The sequence below is a fragment of the Vicia villosa genome, linkage group LG3 (genome assembly GCF_029867415.1).
Source record: "Vicia villosa cultivar HV-30 ecotype Madison, WI linkage group LG3, Vvil1.0, whole genome shotgun sequence".
NCBI classification, from domain to species: Eukaryota; Viridiplantae; Streptophyta; class Magnoliopsida; order Fabales; family Fabaceae; genus Vicia; species Vicia villosa.
In genome coordinates, this window is record NC_081182.1 from 169,238,160 (window position 1) to 169,259,259 (window position 21,100).

General features: G+C 35.6%; 1 pseudogene; it reads right to left on the reverse strand.

The window, feature by feature from the left end:
• Positions 1-1,644: 1,644 nt before the first annotated feature.
• LOC131659348 (U-box domain-containing protein 6-like) lies at positions 1,645-4,941 on the reverse strand (annotated as a pseudogene).
• Between the last annotated feature and the right edge of the window lie 16,159 nt (positions 4,942-21,100).

Genomic DNA, 21,100 nt, shown 5'->3' on the forward strand with positions numbered 1-21,100 from the left:
ATCACATTAAACCAACTACGCCTAGTCCAAGAATCGGCCGACTTAGCTAAGGAGTGGGCAACCGAGTTCGCTTGGCGTCTTACATCTCAAATTGACATTATTTGAGATGTAAGTAATGTGCTTACTTATACTGTGTATATGAAATTTTGTGCTTGTGAAATGATAGTCGGAAAATACCTTTGGGTTCAACAAGTGGTATTAGTTAGCAACTGTTTTAAGTCCATACCTTGTCAAACTGAAAAACTGTGATATTTTAGTTATTATCGCTAGTTGTTCTTTTCGCCTTTCTTTTTTCTTCTTCTTCTTGCATTAATTGTTTTCACCATGATTGAATCATTGGTTTTATTTAGTTTGTCGTTTCCATATTCGATTGTTTCTATGACCTTTGGGCGATGTTGATGGAGAACCTTCTTCATTCAAAGGAATATAAGGGATTGATAGAGAATGGCATCATAGTTGCACTTTTAGATGCAACTCAAGAACAATTAAGGCTGATAAGGAAATCATATTGCATGATTTGAAGGTCGTGAATTACTTGTTTCAGTCTATTGATCGTTTGATCATGGAAACCATTCTTGTGATCAATACAACTAAAGATATTTGGAATGTTATGCATCGTACGTATCAAAGATCTTCCAATGTTAAACGGGATTTTGAGGTTCTTGCACGCTTGTTATTTCCAATCGAATGACAACACATGAAGAAAGAATGGAGCAACTCATGGTTGTGGAGAAGATCTTGTTGCCCATGATGACAAGAGACACTAGTACAAAAATGTTAATTTACACCCGTTTTTTATTAAATTTACACCCATTATTTTTAATAAAAATCGGGTGTATATCCACAGGGTGAGAAATGTCTAACGCATTTATACCCGTTTAAAACGGGTGTAAATACGTTCGTAATTACTCCCTATTTTAAGAATATCGGGTGTAAATATGTTCTACGTTACACCCTATTTTAACAAAAATCGGGTGTAATTGGACGTAACTACGTCTTTAATTACACCCTATTTTAATAAAAATCGGGTGTAATTACGTTTTTAATTACACCCTGTTTTAATAAAATCGGGTGTAATTGGACATAATTACGTTTTTAATTACACCCTGTTTTAATAAAAATCGGGTGTAATTGAGCGTAACTACGTTTTAATTACACCCTGTTTTAATAAAAATCGGGTGTAATTGGACGTAACTACGTTTTAATTACACCCTATTTTAATAAAAATCGGGTGTAATTGGACGTAATTACGTTTTAATTACACCCTATTTTAATTAAAATCGGGTGTAGATACCTTCTTAATTACACCCTATTTTAATAAAAACTGGGTGTAAATACATCATTTATGAATGAACAATTATATTATATTTAAATCTATTTACACCCTATTTCATATACACCATTTAGTTATATTTCATTTTCAGTCATAATATTGCAAATACTATAAAATCATACACATAAAAATCATATTTTAACTAAGTCAAAATATTTTTAATATTAACCAAAAAATATACAAAATCATGTGCATTCATAATATTTCAAGTACTATAAAATCATACACATAAAAATTATATTTTAACCAAGTCATAACACTTTCTTCATATATAATTTTATGCCATACTTGACGGTTAGCTTCGGTGTTCTCTAGTCCACATCAGAAAACTTTTCATGGCCTCTATTTTTGTCAGGTTCATCAGTAACATTACTGTTGTCCCTGCTCTGATGTCTTGATCCTTTCCTTTGGCTACTACGGTGCCTTCTTCTATTACTATCCTCATCAGATCCAGCCTCATAAGTACAGTCCCTACTATTCCAATCCGACATTCGTGAGTTCCTTCTTTTTCTATCATACTGCTTTTCATGGTCCCTGTTTACAGTTGCTCTATCCACCTCAGAATACTCATCACGCCTTCCGCTACTGTCATCTTTAATCGTATTAAATGAGCTTTTCCTTCTGTGTTCATGATATTTTTCCCTATCTTTCTCTTCTAACTCAATATCAGGAGTTCTGTTTCTGCGCTTCCTTTTATGGTTGCCTTTAAAGTCGGTATTCCACTCCTCGGCATGAGTTCTTTGTTTTGTTTCGTCTTCATGTTTCTTCTATCAGAACGACCCCCATTAGATTGATTTATCTCTCTAGACTTAGATCTTCTTGAATGATACCTAAACAAAGATTATAGTACTAATTAGATATGCAATGGAGAAAGGTCATGGATCAAAGAGAGGTTATGTTAGAAGAACTTATTATTGTTAAAAATTATTAAATAGAGTGTTGCGCATTCGAATTTTTGCACCGTTGCAAACTCGTTAGACTAATGTGGTGCAATCAGCATTTATGTAAATTTATACTGACATTTGCATATATCCATTTCAGAAACATAGTACATGTTTAGGCGTAATCTTAAGAATTTATATTTGGAAATGTTGACCTTGTAGATTCAGCTCTTTCTTCAATTTTTATTGACAAGAAAAAGAAAGAAAGAAAAAAAGTCCAAGAGAAATTGAATGAACCACCTACCACTCCTTCTGGTGCATTCAATTGTTTGCACATGATCCATGGAACTCCAGTATCTAGCCCAACAGCCATGTTTCCTGCCCATTGAATATACCGCGTGCCGTGTTCTTTGTATGCCTGTTGAACAGATGTGTATTCATTTTCAATCTGACAAATCAACAATGATGAAAAAATAAATCTAATGCAGTCACCATTCTTTACATGCAAAACTCTACTAAAAGCCGCTGGTGGTAAGCATCTTAATAATACCAGCATCACCATTCTTTAGGAACTTGGGCTCCTTCTCTATCTCTTTACCAGAACGTCCGTCAATCTTGGTAACAAGCTCAAAACCAGAGATGGGAACAAATGGAAATTTATCTGGGTTATATCCAACCTTCTTCATATAGGATGAAACTTCCTTCACAATTTCTTCATACCTATTCTTGGAGTACTTGGGTGTAGTGGCATCCATCTATTTGCAATAACAAACAATAAGTATTTCTATAAATTAGTTATGAGAATATAGAATTATTCAAAAGTTGAAACTGAAAATTACCTTGTTGCAACAACATGAAAAGAATTTCTACATAATGATTCAAAATAATAAAAACTACAGATGATAATGCAGACCTGTCATTATTCACAACTATGTTGAAAAGAGCCATTGCTCCGCTTTCCTGAGCCATCAAATTCCTTTCATGTAAAGCTGATTGTAAAAACAGAACAAGTGCTTCAACAAACCCATTAGCCCCCATAAGAATCCTAGCTTCTTCATCATCCCTCAGCAACAGCCTTAACTTATTCCCAATTGTTCTCCTCAGTCAAGACTTTCAGAAAATTAAGATACTGCTCGGTGTCTTCCTCTTGTGCAGATACACTTTCAGCTTCATTTTCCCCATATTCCTTTGAGTTACAACTCTCTTCTACAGGAACCACTTTGACACCCTTCAGTTTGCAAGAGTTGACACTATTTACAGATCTTGAATTTGCAGACTCAGACTCTGATATTACCAATCTCCAGTAGTTAAGATCAAGAGACTCAGGAGGGCCTTCGGGAATAGGAATTCCATTTTGTTCGCACCAACTAGCAACAAGACCCTTAACACAGTAATTAGGAGTCAAGCAAAGATGTGGAAGATTCTGTTGGGTCTTTGGGCAGTTGTTATGCCCATCACTGAACCATTTCTCTCTGCAAACTCTTTCATATGTTTGCCCCGAAGCAATAATAACTGGATCATACATAAGCTGCAGATATATTGGACACCTTAACTCCTCAGGTGGTAGAGCCATCTGCCCCGGCTCCATATTATTATTTGGCGTGAAACTAAAGGAACTAAGTTTTGAAAGCTGTCTGCCAAAAGCCTGATTATGAGAAACGGGAACACCGTCCTCATTAGACCCCTGAAAAGTGGGAGAACAAGGACCAGAACCCTGAGAATCAGTATCGTCTGAAAACTCATTTCTGAATAACTTGGAGTACTTCCTCATAAGATGCAAAAGATATGCAACAATTGATTCCTTTCGTTTGTCCTCCTCAGCCCGAGCCTTGTCTATAAGTTTCTTGAGAGCTCTTCTTTCAGCAAGAGCTGCTCTTGAAGATGTGATTCCAAGTCAAGTAGCAGCCTGGTGAAAAGATTCAAGCTCATAACTTTCACTATCTTCGTCAAACTTCTTGCCCTGCTGGAGCAATGTAATTAGATCATCACCAACTTGCTTCTCTAAGGGGTCAAGTGCAAATTCCACACTTGCAAATTCATTCACAATCTCCTGAACCTGAACAGGTAATGTCATACCCCAGACTAGGTTAAAAATTGACAGCGAAAACAATTAAAAAGGAACATCTGTGCATGTGTATAAACATACAACTGATACAAGGGACAGTGTTAAAGAAAACAAAATCCATAAGATCACCAACAAGGTGGTATTCATTTATTTTGGAATAAAATATTTAAAACAGAGCTCCTAATTCAGATGCCAAAAAAGGAAAACCATATCGTAATAGCGTTTGAAGTTTATTACCTGATATCCAATGGATTGTGGAACAATATCTTCCACCCGCCTAAGACTATCTTCAAGAGCACATTTAACCTTCTCAAATTTTAGGAGAACGGAGTCCCCAGTTACAGCCTGCATCACAATCAATCTCAAGTAAGATAATCTGCAAAAGTATCTCAGGTCGATAAACCTCCAACCAACAACAGATAATTGTTTAATAAGATAAAATCCTTGCAAACTTAATCCGCAAGTAACGCTACAGAAGAAATGAATCATACCAGGTAAAGTTTACTGCACACTGAGCAATGATGGAGAACATTCTTGGCTTTCTCCAAGGCCACATGCAATGAACATAATGCCCGAATTCCGGTTTTACTCCTAGGCCTAGCTGCTTCTAAAGAGGGAAATATTGACAATACTTTGCAATATACTATAGAAAGATTCTTCATAAATCTAAAAGCTAGTGCAAACGGATGAGGCAAGGGAATTTGAAAAATGCAATAGGAATCTAGCATAATCTCAAGTTGAATCATACAATGGGAATCTAAAGAAAACACTAGCTGCAATCAAGTCATGCTGTTGCTAAGAGCCTTTTTTTGTATTTTTTGTATGGAACACAAACTACATTCAACTTGATTAGACGACAATAAACAAGAAATTTTATAAAACAGAGACATTTCATATTTCTCTCAATAATAGCTTTCCTCTGATTCATTAAATATATAAGGAGTCTATGAAGCACGGACATCGCAAAAACGACAGCGACACTGACATGTCGACAACGGTAAAAATTTGAAAAAAAGAATAAATTAAATGTAATCACAAATGTCGGAGACAATTTCGGAAACTAACACGAACACACCTACTTTCAGAGGTGTCGGTTTTACAGAGTTAGAGATCAATTAAACCATTTCTTTTTCTAACATTCTATTGCAAGAATTACTACTTCAAAATGAAATCGAAATTCGAAAATAGATTCATTCATAACAAGCAATCTAAAGGTTCACAAATCAATTCACCAAATTCAAAGATATCAAATAGTGCAGAGTCAATGATTGATGAAACATCTCAAATCTTATCAAACGAAAAAATAATTTGACTCAACTTATGCAACAATAGCAAAATTCATGAACAAATGGAAATTTGTAAATCATATCTACAGAAACATAGTGAAGAGATTCTACCTCCAACGACGAGCAGCTTGGCTAACTGGCTCGCCGGTGTGAAGCATAAGAAATAGGTGGTGAATAGAAGAGGGTGTGAACGAGGAAGAAATGGAAGATGAAGCAAGGTGCAAGGGGTTCAAATATGGTAAGTTCTTTTTGTTTTTAGGGTTTTGGTGAAGGAAATGAACTGAATCAAGGTTCGCCACGATTTTGGGAAGCTAGAAAACCTAAGCTCCGTGCACTGCGCGCGAAAACAAATAGAAACAATTTTGATATGGCTTTGTTCTTCGATTCCGTTTTTGGTAAAATTTGTTGAGAACTGGGTTTAGAAGAGAGTTCTGTTGAAAATTTAGTGTAGAACTTGTTCAATACTATGAATTGGATTATATGTTTAAGATTATTTTATTCACCTAATAAATTTATATTCATTAATATCTACTCATTAATTTGTTAATAATATTTAAATTATTTATTATTATATTATATAGATTATATATTTTCAGTTATAAAATTAAATAAATATTTTAAATTTATATAAAATTACACCCTTTTTTTGGTTTAAAGGGAGTAATTGAAATTTGATTATAATAATATTTTTAATTTAAACCCGTTTTTAAAAAATAGGGTGTATATATCACCTGATAATCTTTAAAATGATACTTTATTTACAAGATTGCCACCACATTTCTTATTTACACCCGTTTTTAATATATTGGGTGTAAATTTTAAAATTATATTAATCTTTTTGTACTAGTGAGATTCAATTATGTTGTCTGCTTTTGATGGCTAACCAATTTGAAATTCAACTATTTTTCTCACACTTTGATAAATTTATGAAACATATAATTTTAATGTGGTAAAATGAATTGAGGGCACAAAAGTTTATATATTATTTAAGTTGAAACAAAATTGAAGCAAATGAAAATTTAGAAAGAAATTGATGAAAAAGATAGAAATACGACGCCACACTTTTTCTATGAATTAGAAAGTCTATGTGAAGATCACCACAATAAAATTGATTTCTTGATAAAATCAAATACTTGGTCCAATCTTAAATCAAAGGAGCAAGTTCTCAAATTCACACTATGTGTTTGTTTAACAAAATTTAACTTGATTTTCTATTTATGATTAACTTCATATTTAACGAAATTCTGCAGTTTATCATTTCTTCCCAGTTTTTGAGCAATAACAAAAAATGTGAAAAAGAAATAGTGTTCATTTTGAGATTAAAGGCTAATTAAAGATATATTGTGGAGACTTGGGAAAATTCCTGAAATATCGGTATCGTCTTAACACCGTAAGTCCTCTGATTTTAATTTAAATACTTGTTGTGTTGTGGGCTTGAAATCTCACCCTGAAATAAGTCCTTAAGTAGTTTACCTTAGTAGTCAGCACCATCTTAAGCATGATCTACATAGGGAAGTTGTCATACCCCAAAATTTGCCCACTACATTTTCATACTCAAGCTCATTTGAATATCAAAGTCTCGATACTTGATTGAATATACACTCTCCTAAAACAGTAACCCTCAAACTAGGGTTTTGATCTTCTCAAAGTAAAATCAAGTTCTAAGACCTCAAATGGATCCCATGGCCTCTCATATGATTCAAATAATCCTTATGCCAAGTTGCAAGCTCTGATTCATCAAGGAAAGCTCAGAAATCAACAAAAGGACAAGTTTCTAAATTAGGGTTTTAAAGGAAGACAACAGAACTTTGACTGGTCATAACTTTCACATGGTTCATCAGAAATCTTCCAATCAAAGCTCATCTTGAAGGAAATTCAATTCTCTACAACTTTGTCTCTCTAAGGCCAAACTCAAAATTGCTTCATTTGAGAGATATAGGTCAGCACATTATAGGTCCTTTTGGAAGTCGACCAAAAGACACTTATGTCAAAACATCTTACATAAAGATAGAAGTTTCAAATGAAAAAAAAACTTAAAACTACAAAGTGGTAGAGGACATCTCAAGCTTTCAAAATTTATCAAGAATGCATTCATCTGATCAAGAAGGAGCAGGATATGAAGTGTGCAAGCTAGGCAAAATTGACAAAAAGCCAAAAAATAGCAAGTTGATGATTCTTGAATCTTTGAGCAATGTAACCTAATTTTTAGGTTTCTAACATGTTCCTAATGACCTATAATTGCCCTTAACATCAAGCCATGCTATTTATTTATTTTTATTTTGTGTTTAATTATTTAAATATAAAATAATTTAAATAAAATAGTAAATAAAAACATAACGGCGCATGGGATCAGATTTGATTCTCAAAGTACTGCTAGAATCATCAAATATATGATTGAAACATGATTGGAGATGATTGGCAAGAGATTGACCAAAGTTGGAAAGATTTGATAAGAGTTATAAAATCAAATGTCCAAGCCCAATTACACATAATATTCAAGCTTGCTCTTAACCTAATTTGACTCCCCTCTATAAAAGCAAAAAGCATGCAGACGAAAAAAGGGAAGGAAGGAGACAAAAATACTAGGGTTTCAAGGTTTCAAAATTCTCTCCAAAACTAGGGCACGCTCAAGAAAACTTTTCAGCAAGTTTGAGTTGGTTTCACGCGTTCCATCATCCTCCTACAACTCCCAGGAATCCATTCAGATCATTACACGAGTCCGAAGCGTCCAAGTTGTGTCGTTCACGTGACGCCGGTGGGGTAAGGTTCTTTGAATTCAAACATGTTAAGTCACGTATTGTTGGCATGTTTTATGTGTGTATTCGTGTTCAGGACGACTATTAGAACAGGTCTAACGTCTTACATGTGAGTTTCAAAGCCTGGATCACGAAACGCCATTGAAAGGGCTTCAAAACGGAGAAGCTTCGTAACAAGTTTTCTAGGCTGTTTCAGGCCAAACGGCCATCACCACCGTGCTCGCAGACCCTGGTTTAGGGGGGGTAGGGTCAACCTTGAACCTTTATTTTCAGTGTTTCGTAGGTTTGAAATTTGAACCTATCGGAAGGGACGGTGGAAACCACCATGCGCGGTGGCCTGAAGATCATGAGCTCTGGTCAATGCTTGCGTGGCGCTCTCACTGATTCTCATTGGCCAGTCAAACCCAACAGACTCTCTTTCCATTAGTGATTGGTTACTCGTGCATAGATGGCCCCCACTTTGACTTTGTTTTGAAATTTCCATTTAATTTATCTGTTTATATATAATACTTTGTTTTGATTCATTGACAACAAAAATAGAGTGGCATACGTGGCAAAAGGCGAAGGTCATCTGATCAAAAGGGGTGGGGTTCGATCCCCACCGGTTGCAGTTTTATTCATTTATATTTTCTTTGATAAGCGTTGTTCACAGATTGTGTATGGCCAGTCCGTGCGAACATATGGTGCACCGTCACATGTGAGCCACTCGATTCACATGACGTCCGATCAAAAGGCCCAGAAACTGCCAGTCTACCGTGGACTCTCAAGGCCATACCACACTAGATCAGAGCTAAGTTCCTTTAATTTTTTTATTTATTATTATTATTATTACATAAATCTCTTTTTTATTTCTTTTGCCTAGTTTTATTTTTTAACAAAAAATATTTTAACTAATTCTTTTAACATGCAACCTCTCCTTTTTTTATATAAATAATTTTAGTTAACTTAATTTAAGTTAATAATTTTAAATTGATTAGGGTTAGATTTATAATTATTTTTTTTATTATTAGGTTAACTAATTAGATAATTAGGTTAGGGTTTTTAATCTAGTCATTATTTTAGGGTGATAATTTAATTTTTGGCTAGTTGATTATTTTTATTTTTTTAAACCCTGATTTTATTTTTGTTAACTATTTTTCATCATGACTACTAATCACTGTTCTCCCTTAACCCTAAAAATTCCATTACTGGTAGGTGTTGCCCATTAACCATAGTCTAGGTTTTTACCTATTTCTTCTATTAACTCTGATTAATTTTTGTCCCATTCGAGGTTTGCCTTTTGCCATGTTTTGTTTTTTTTTTGTCTGCCTAAATTATTACCATTTTAATTTTTGATCGGTCACGTTATAATTGTTGAGGTCTTTAATGCACTAACGTTTCTCTTCTTTGTGCCTAATTTTCAGGGTTAATCAAAGATCCTTAAGCCACGCGCCATACCAGATCGAAAAGCTAAGTTTCTGATTTTTTTATTTTTTATTTAATTTAACGTCATTTTATTTTTTATTTTGGCCTTTTGATTAAAATAGGGTTAGCATCAATAGTCAATGAATCTGTAATACACTAATCCTTATTTATTTTCCTTTTTAATTTTTCAGAATTGATCAAGGGTTCGAGGAAGATCAAGGCATTCAAGGATTTTGATTAATTATTGTTCCCTCTTATTTTCTGCCTTTATTTCCCCTTCCCCGCAGGTGTTTATTGTAATAGCGTAGGACTATTAAATTGTTTTACTTTTCTGCTGTGGTTAGTAATCCTAGGGAGTGCAAGCCTATGATTAATCTAGCATCACTAATTACCAGATAAATATCTGAATTGAAACCACGTGATTGTGCACCCACACACCTTTAGGGTAATCTCTCTGTTGCCTTTGTTGCCTATTGCCTCTAATTATACTAAAAATAGTCAAGTCCCTCGATTCCGAGGATACCTAAAGCAAGGTTGCCTAAAGAGATTGAAAATCATCTAGTCCCTCGATGTTGCCTCGGAAAAATAAGATGATTGTCCCATTGCTAAGGTATCCTCGCATGATGCCTAAAAAGATTAATGACTATTCTATCCTTTCCTAAAGACTACATACCCTCTATATGGTAGGGACAGTTTTATGGCGAACGATAAACCTCGATGATCGTTCACATCCAATTGAAAGACTTCCTGCCCTCTCATGGTATGGATAGACCCTTTCGCCCGAAAGACTTAAAGAACAAGAAAGACAATCTTAGGGTAGGTGTTCTTAAATGCTTGCTCACATTCAATTTAAAATTCAAAATGCTTTTCACACCTCCTTTTCAAAACGATTTCCAAAAGGTTGCGCTTATTTAAAAGCTAAAGTCCTTATTCAAATCTTTTCTAAACACACACAACACTTCAAACATTTCAAACATTCAAAAGTGAGCTAAGCAATTAAGAGCCCATGGATAACTGTCATACCCCAAAATTTGCCCATACATTTTCTTCTATACAAATCCAAATCAATACCTAAAGTTCCTAGACACACTCTCCTAAGCAAAGATCAGAGAACTAGGGTTTGGTTTGTTAAAAGGAAAAACAGTGAATCAATGGCTCTAAGGCATCTCATATGGCTCAATGTATCCCAAATTACTTCCATGACAAGTATCAAGTCTCATCTCAAAGGATTGATCACTCAAAAGTTCAGAAAGTCAACAGTCGACTAGTTGACCTAAAAAGTCAACTGTGGTCAAAGCGAAGTCAAAACTCCTGATTTTTGTCAAGATCCTCATATTGAAGTATCATTCACCATTTGATCAAGAATTGATCATGGTTCATCAAGGAAAGATCAAAATCAACAATTCAAAAAGTTTCTAAATTAGGGTTTTGTATAGGAAAAGTCAACTGAACTTTGACCAGCCATAACTCTCACATGGAACATCAGAAATTTTCCATCCAAAGCTTATTTTGAAGGAAATTTGATTCTCTACAAAAGTGTGTCTCACATGCCAAGTCTAAAAATGCGTCATTTAAGAGATATGGACCAAAACATTATAGGTCCTTTTCAAAAGTCAACAAAAAGACATTTTTTTCAAAAGGACACACAAGGAGCATGGAGAATCATTTTGATATGAGACCAAAGACACTGGTTAGAGGACTCTCTAAGGTTTCCAAAAAGTCCTAGAACACCTCCATACCTAAAAAATTGAGGGAGATATGCCTTGTCAAAGTTGGACTATTTTGGAGAAAAAATGGGAAGAGAAAAAGCTCAAAACTCCAAACATTTCCAAATGGGCCTATGTTTTTTTCATCCAAACTTCATTTTAGGCCCATGCACGTCCCAGAAAAATATTTTTTATTTGGTATTGTTTTTATTGATATTTTATGGTTTTTATTTATTAAAAATCATAATTTAATCATGTAAAATAATAAAAATAAAAGATATGATTTTTTCTCCAATTTTAAGCCAAATATCAATCAAATTTCCTCATTAAGACAATAAAATTTCGTTCACATAATTAGAGGTATAAAAATCAATCAAAAGGCCAATTTTAGAAGTTTTTATCAATCAAATTTTCTCTAATGGCAATCAAAGATTTAATTGGATTCTGCTCAAATATATTGACCTAAACTCTCCTCTATAAGTACCTGAACAATGCCAAAGACTAGGGGAACGAATTCAGCAGCCTCAAGAACCATAAACCCGAGTGAAAAATCCAAGAAATTTTCAAGTTCGATTTCCAAGTTGCAAGCTAATTGAAGAGTTCTCTTTGATCCTAACACGTTCCTAAGGATCCTCTGAAGCTGTGCCAATCGTTACCAGTCCCTTAACCACGAAGATACACGTTCAAGAGGCCGAGGTTTGTTCAAATCTAACTTGAGTCGATTAGGTTAATTCATTCATTCACATTAAAAACTAGTTGCATATTTATGTTTGTGATGGTGTGTTAATCATTCCTGGAACTTTAATTGCGTTTCTATGCATATCTGAGACTGATGCCATTGTTAAGGTCGAGAGAGCTCCAATTGGGGTTTTCCTTCTCAGGTAAAATTAGGCTTAATGGAAGGTACCATTAGACTCGTGATCCTTGGACGAAGGTAACCAAGGGGTCGCGATAAATTTATTTTGCATATACGCGTTTTCGTGATTTGCAGTCTGATTTGCTACGAGCCAGAATCGAGGCAAAACCGTAGCTAAATTTCCAGGGCTGGTTCGTGAAGAAGATGACGCCGTGTCATCATCTGATTGGCGCGTTTGAAACAGAAAAACGCGCGCTGGTTGTTTTTGTTTTTTGATTCGGTACATCTCACACACGCGTGTACCATACGCCTTCGTCCACAAAGCCGTCAGATCTCTCGCCCTGCAGATCCAACGTTTCTGAAGATGAGGGTGTACCAGATTCCCTATGCGCGCGCAACACGTAATCAAAAGTTAAGTTTTTCTTAATTTTTTTTATTATTTTTAATTTTATGGCATAGTTTTATTTTATTTTTATATATATATATATATATATATATATATATATATATATATATATATATATATATATATATATATATATATATATATATATATATATATATCTATTTAAATTTCTTTTTTTTCTTAATAATAATAAACTAATTATATGTTTTATTATAAAAACCTTTTTTTAATATTTATTTATTTAATTATTTTATTCATTAATTACATATATAGTTTTTTTATTATATTTATTATATTTGTTATATATTATTTATAATATTGTTATTTTCTTAGTTATATATTTAATATTTAATTGCATATTTATTCTAATTATATATTTATTTATTTTTTCTTATTTAATTTATATTTAATTATTTAAATATTTTCAAAATTCATATGTATCTTATTTAATTCACAAAAAAATTCCTAAAAATTATTTTTACACACGATTTAACTTCCTTATCCCGATTTAATTAATTAGGTCGCGAGACCAATAATTAATTAAATCAATTTACTATTATACTCAATTTGAATCCTAATTAGGGTTTGCCCTACACTGAATATTTCTTTTCTATGCCTTTTCAGGATTATCAACATGGTTCCTTCCGACTACGCGCCCCGTCAAAAAGAACAAAGCTAAGTCTTAAACCTTTTTATTTTTTTATTATTTTTATTTGCCTTTTATTTTATCTGATCAGGGTTTTGATGCTCTTATTAGTAGAACTTCTCCTACATTCACTTTATCTATTCTGTAAATGGTCAGGGTCAATGCTTGAGGCTTAAGGCAAACCTTTGCCCATCAACCCTCATCAGTCGAAGCTAAGTTCCTTTTACCTTTTACTTTTGTTTTTTTTCTTTTATTGTCATTATTATTGATTAGGATTAATTCTAATTATCAACTGAACCGATAAGGCACTCAATATATTTTGCCCTTTTATTTTTCCTTTACAGGGTTCGTCAATTGCCAAAGCGTCGAGTGTCGGTAACCCTAAACCCTAACCTTAGCTATATTATTACTTGTTTCAAATCCATTTTTGCTTTAATCCCGCTGGTTTCAATTCCCCTCTCCTCCGCTGGTTACAATTTCCCTTCCCCGTATTGTTTTAATCATATTGTATGTATTGCTATGGTTAGTAATTTTAGGGAGTGTAACTCTGAACTGAACTAGAATCACCTAATTATAAGATAATATAATTGAATATGATCACGTGATTGGTGCACACACGCACGCTTTGGGTAAACCTCTCTGTTGCCTGTTGCCTTGTTGCCCGTTGCCTTGTGATTTTCTGCAGAATAGCCAGTCCCTCGAATACGAGGATACCTCAGTCATGTTGCCTCGATTAAAGATCATGGTCCCTAATGATGCTGCCTTCGATACACTAAAAAATGATCTCGACCCTCGGAAGTTGCCTACAGAAAGGCTGAGGTATCCTCTGGTTGCCTACGAAAAAGGCTGTTCTGATCCTTCCCTTTAGACTACCTGCCTTCTCTATGGCATGGGTTAGTCTTAAGGCGAATGATAACTCGATGACCCTTCAACCTCCAAATGAAAGGCTTCCTGCCCTCTATGGCATGGATAGACCCTTTCACCCTGAAAGGGTAAAAGAATTCTTTTTTTAAAAAATTATAAGGTAATTGCCCCTAATTGCCTTGCTCTGGCTAAAATGTCTTTTATCAACTTTTTCTTAAACAAACACTTTCAAGGCTACGCTCATTTACGAGCTAAAGTCCTTGTTTCTTCATCTTCTATACATTTCTAAACTTTTGGTTTCAAAACGAGCAAAGCAATTAAGAGCCTATGGAAAACCATGGATGCAAAGGGTGCCTTACACCTTCCCTTTGCATAATTACCCCCCGAACCCTATTTTATTTAAAAGGTTTTTTCTGTTCTTTTAGCCTTTCTGATTTAATTTGGATAAAATAAAAGTCGGTGGCGACTCTTGCTTAACCGCGACATTTTTCGATTACAAAAAGTCAGTTCACCGTATTACAGAACTGGCGACTCTGCTGGGGAAAAATTTCGATAAAGAGGGGTTACCTTAAAAGTTTAGGATTCACTTTAAATGTTTTCTATTGTTTGTTTTGCTTGTTTTAATTTCCAAGGCTGTTTTTGGGAATTCTGCTGTGTGAAAGGTCCTACACCCGGATCTAGTGTACCTTAAGTATGTGGCATGAGACCAGGAAAGTTGTACGACATGTATCGTTATGGTTGAACTGGTGGCCACTGTTAGTGCGACGCTTTGGTTTGTCCTGATGGCCCTTGAATCTGATCGAGGAGACATTTGGCTACCGCGTGGTGTCATGAGCACTAATTCGCCTTTAGAACCTTAGTTGAACTTGACTTTGGCTTATAAGAAGTAGCGAGATGGCTGGCTTCGGATTCCTGACTGGAGCCGGTTGATACTCGATGCTACACTCATTGAGATTGGACTCAAGGGATGCTTTTGGCTGGCCGATTGAGTGCTATGTTGAGACAATGCCCACGAGAAAGATCAGGGATATGAGCACCATAGAACCTGGTTACTTTTTAGGACAGGATGAACCAACTAAACGAAAGGAAGAAGGGTACATACCTCTGGACCACGTGCAAGCCTAACCATAAGGCAAAATTGTGTGACTTGTGTGACCTGCGTGACTTGTTGGTGTTTGCTACTAACCTTCGTTTCCTCGCAGGTTTTGTTAAAAAGACTTGTTTGTCCTTACTACCCCACACTATGCCTAATGAACTGCATTCGCATAACATCATGACATCATGACATCATAAGCATAACATGATTTAACTAACCCTTTCAAGGATCTTAGGAATTTAGGGCGCACAATTTCAGGTGCCCTTATCAAAGGTTGATTTCCTAATCAAGGGGCAAGAGGATTTATTTTTCTCTAGCCGCATACCTTCCAATTCAAAGACACAGTACCTAATCAAGGGGCAAGAGGATTTATTTTCCTCTAGCCATGTGCTTTCAAATTCAGAAGTATCCCGAATCAGAGGCGATGACCCACTCGATATGGTGAGCTTGATTCTCAAAGAAAGACGTTCAAAGACAAAAATCAGATTTCTTCAGACAAAGACGCGACCAAATCACTTTCTAATGTTGCTAACTAAAAGCCTAAAGATCCTTGAAAATATTGCATCTGCATTCATAACATCGCATAACAGGTTTCTTACGATAGGTCTCTCATCCTCCCTCGCTGTTTATTTCAGCATCATGGACCTTGAACAATCTGTCAAAAATCTCCAAACTCAGAACAACCAATTCCAAGGGATGATCTTTTACTTAGCCAAGGGGCAAGAAGAATTAAAGGCACTCCTGATCGAGAAGGAGAAGAATCAACATAAGCATCAAGGTGTGCAAGATAAATGGAAATCCAAACCTAAGCGGTCATTCACTCCGTTACCCATGCCGTTATCTCAAGCTCTGCAACAACTGCTCAATCAGAACTTGATAACTCTATTGCCTCCATATTCACTTCCTACTAATCCCGCTCCAGGGTATAAGTATCATGCGAGATGTGCTTATCATTCGAATAGTCCTGGTCATGACACAGAGGATTGTGGACCATTAAAACACAAGATCCAAGACCTCATTGATGACCAGATCATTAACTTCAACTTACCTGAGGAATCTCATATGGCTGATGCTGTGTACAATCAAAAAAGTCGTAATGAACACAACCAATCTGTGGGGACAATTCTGATCTCTACACCAGTTCAACAACAAAGACACAAGTCAGATACACCTAAGCGCCAATTCACAAAGATCAATATGACTCTGGCCGAAGCATTGCAACAATTGCTGAAGAAAGGGCTAATCACTTTGAAGGACCCTCCGAGGAATCCTAGTACTTCCTCTTCTCGTTATAATCCTAATGCAAGGTGTGCATATCACTCTAATAGTCCCGGACATGACACCGATAATTGCTGGACATTGAGGAACAAGATTCAAGATATGATCGATGCTGGTGAAATTGAATTCCCTCATCCCAAGACTCCTGTAGTGATCACTGCTCCCATGCACAATCATGACAAGACTGATTAATGTCGCAGTGGATGAACTTTAGATCATTAGATTTACTTTCATTTGCAATTTCTATTCTGTTTGTTTAAACATTCAAATTATGATAGACACTATCTGTTTTAATAATCATCATCAGTGCATTGCATATGTTTGTCTTGAATAAATTATTTCGTTATCACTCATTTTAAATTATGTCTTTATTCTGCATATGTTTTTGTGATACTCAACTCCTGCTAAAAGCTGTATCCCTTTTTTGAGGGAGGATGACGAAAACGATACCGCAACCTCATACAGTATGCTTTCGAACGGACTATGCTGACGATTTACAGGCATTGTTTCAATTCCTAAACAGTGGAGATATAAGGATGTTAATCCCTCGTCAACCCCCTTGAGCCTAAGAAGTAGAAGTTTCTTTCTTGTACTAATCAAAACCCTTTGATCATAACCTGGGGCAGGGTAGTTCTCAGTTAATTTGGCTGTGCATTCTGTTTTAAGAGAATCAGTCAGTACACCTTTCAACAAAGGTTTCAATCACAAGCGTACATCCGCACACATACAAGAAGTGTTGGAGATGTCAATCAAGAGCCAATAATGGCTCATCAGTCATTAAGCAGGCAGTCAATATCTTTCAAAAATAAAACTATGAATGAATGAATGGAAAACATATATACAAAGAAAAGCCTGCTAAGTCAAAAATCAAAGACTTAGGCAAAAGTCAAGGCATCCCGCTGACTGTAAGATCAAAATAGACAGTTCAGGCAAAAGTTAGGGATATCAAAAAGATGAAAAGAAGAGTCAATAAATTCCTGAACAACACAATGTTGTGACTACCAAAAGGAAGAAGTGACTGCCATCTCAAAAGTTCTCTTTGCTTGTGAACCATCATCATTATCAAAGGTACAAATCCAAAAGTCTCTTGAAACCTGAATGCATAAGTTGAATTAACTGAGCTTAGGACGGAATATCATCACGAAGAAGGGATGGGTATGAATAAATTTTTGAGCCATTATCCTTTGTTTCTTAAACCGTGAACCAAGCCACGTTACAACCCTTGAAAGTCCTAATTGAAGCATGGTTAGTTCGAAAGCATACTATCACCAAAAAGGTATCCTGACTCCTTAAGGTTACCAAAAATGCTAAGTTGATATCACGTTTTTACAAACATCACATTGTTACGAATATCATGTTTTACAAATATCACGCCTTTACATCTCCTGTTTTAATGTTTTTCAAAAACTCAAGACAGACGTATGCATTGCATCTCATGAATTCATTATTAAACATATTCTGCTACATAATTTCAAATGTTAGCAACAGAAAGAATTTGTACAAGGGTATAACTAATGACTCAAAGTTGTCCCGACCAACACAGATTACTCCAAGAAGCAATGTCTCCTACGTATACAAGGGGCATGGCACGCTTTGCCCACTCAATCTGGGGCAATCAAGTCAAGATTCGAAGAATCTCTCAAAAGTCAAACAGTCAAAGGCATACGTCCCAAGTGGGTTTCAAACTATTTTCCGATTGACCTGGGACAATTAAAGATTCAGAGAATCTCTCCAGGATGCCAAAACAATCAGGGGCATGCATCCAAGTAAATCTGAAGCTACTTCTCAACCAACATAGGACATTGTCTGGGGCCTATGATTACTAGGGGCATGTCGCCCAAAGTTCACATCTCATAAAGTCCTCGCGAGGCGAATCTTTCCAAAAGTTCCTACTAACTGGGGCAAATCTATGCAAGTCCAATTTGACATCTTGATCAACATTCAGTGGCGTGTCCTAATTAAATCCAGGAATGGTAGGTACTATAATACTGGGGGCAACAGTCAAGACATCCACGTATTCCCACAAAGATGATTTCACAAGATCATATCCCTACAGAGTAATCATTTTCAAATGTTCTCGTCCCGACAAAGATATGGCTCCCCAACAGAGTTTACATCTTCAACACTACCGGTTCTCCAACACTTGGCTCTTCTCCAACATGGTCTACTAATATCTTTTATTCCCAATCAGGGTACATCAAGTTACTGATCATCCCCAAGCAGAAATCGTAAATCCCCAATCGAGCATCTTCAAGACAAGATCAAAACATCAAAATCACAACAAGAGAAAAATCTATCTCCTCAATCTAGATGTTCCAAGAAGCATAAATCATAGTCATACATCATAAATCATAAACATATTCATACATCGCATACATTACTTCATTTATTTTGAGGAACACATTACATGCATCATAACATTGCATGAGTACTAACAATACTTGACAGGTACGAAGATTCGAATCTTATTCCAAACAACGCCTAACGTACGGTTTTCCAGACATCTAAGGATGCAATTGAGAATAGTCTAACGCATGATTTATTCTCCAACCTAACGCACGGCCTTCCAGACATCTACGGATGCAATTGAGAATAGTCTAATGCACGATTTATTCTTCAACCTAACGCACGGTTTTCCAGACATCTGAGGATGCAATTGAGAATAGTCTAACGCACGATTTATTCTTCAACCTAACGCACGGTTTTCCAGACATCTGAGGATGCAATTGAGAATAGTCTAACGCACGATTTATTCTCCGACCTAACGCACGGCCTTCCAGACATCTACGGATGCAATTGAGAATAGTCTAACGCACGATTTATTCTTCAACCTAACGCACGGTTTTCCAGACATCTGAGGATGCAATTGAGAATAGTCTAACGCATGATTTATTCTTCAACCTAACGCACGGTTTTCCAGACATCTGAGGATGCAATTGAGAATAGTCTAACGCACGATTTATTCTTCAACCTAACGCACGGTTTTCCAGACATCTGAGGATGCAATTTGGATTAGTCTAACGCACGACTTATTCATCAACCTAACGCACGATTTTCCAGACATCTGAGGATGCAATTGAGAATAGTCTAACGCACGATTTATTCTCCGACCTAACGCACGGTTTTCCAGACATCTGAGGATGCAATTAAGAATGATCTAACGCATGATTTATTCTTCAGCCTAACATACAGCTTTTCCAGACATCTGATGATGCAAACTAGAAACAGTCTAACGTACGACATATTCTAATTCTCGAGCTTATCAAGTCAGATGGCATCTTTAAGCCCATCTCTAAACAACTACTTCTCAAACACTTCAGTCTCAACATCTAGATGGCATCTTTAAGCCCATCTCCGACAAAAGTCCCTACTCCAGCTAGGGCAAATTTCTTGGTATTCTAGTGTTCAATCATCTTCCACCTTCAGATACCGACTGGCATACAAACCACTCTACATCTTCAGGTTTAAGATAATTGAACAGGGGCAGCTGTCATACCCCAAAATTTGCCCATACATTTTCTTCTATACAAATCCAAATCAATACCTAAAGTTCCTAGACACACTCTCCTAAGCAAAGATCAGAGAACTAGGGTTTGGTTTGTTAAAAGGAAAAACAGTGAATCAATGGCTCTAAGGCATCTCATATGGCTCAATGTATCCCAAATTACTTCCATGACAAGTATCAAGTCTCATCTCAAAGGATTGATCACTCAAAAGTTCAGAAAGTCAACAGTCGACTAGTTGACCTAAAAAGTCAACTGTGGTCAAAGCAAAGTCAAAACTCCTAATTTTTTGTCAAGATCCTCATATTGAAGTATCATTCACCATTTGATCAAGAATTGATCATGGTTCATCAAGGAAAGATCAAAATCAACAATTCAAAAAGTTTCTAAATTAGGGTTTTGTATAGGAAAAGTCAACTGAACTTTGACCAGCCATAACTCTCACATGGAACATCATAAATTTTCCATCCAAAGCTTATTTTGAAGGAAATTTGATTCTCTACAAAAGTGTGTCTCACATGCCAAGTCTAAAAATGCGTCATTTAAGAGATATGGACCAAAACATTATAGGTCCTTTTCAAAAGTCAACAAAAAGACATTTTTTTCAAAAGGACACACAAGGAGCATGGAGAATCATTTTGATATGAGACTAAAGACACTGGTTAGAGGACTCTCTAAGGTTTCCAAAAAGTCCTAGAACACCTCCATACCTCAAAAATTGAGGGAGATATGCCTTGTCAAAGTTGGACTATTTTGGAGAAAAAATGGGAAGAGAAAAAGCTCAAAACTCCAAACATTTCCAAATGGGCCTATGTTTTTTTCATCCAAACTTCATTTTAGGCCCATGCACGTCCCAGAAAAATATTTTTTATTTGGTATTGTTTTTATTGATATTTTATGGTTTTTATTTATTAAAAATCATAATTTAATCATGTAAAATAATAAAAACAAAAGATATGATTTTTTCTCCAATTTTAAGCCAAATATCAATCAAATTTCCTCATTAAGACAATAAAATTT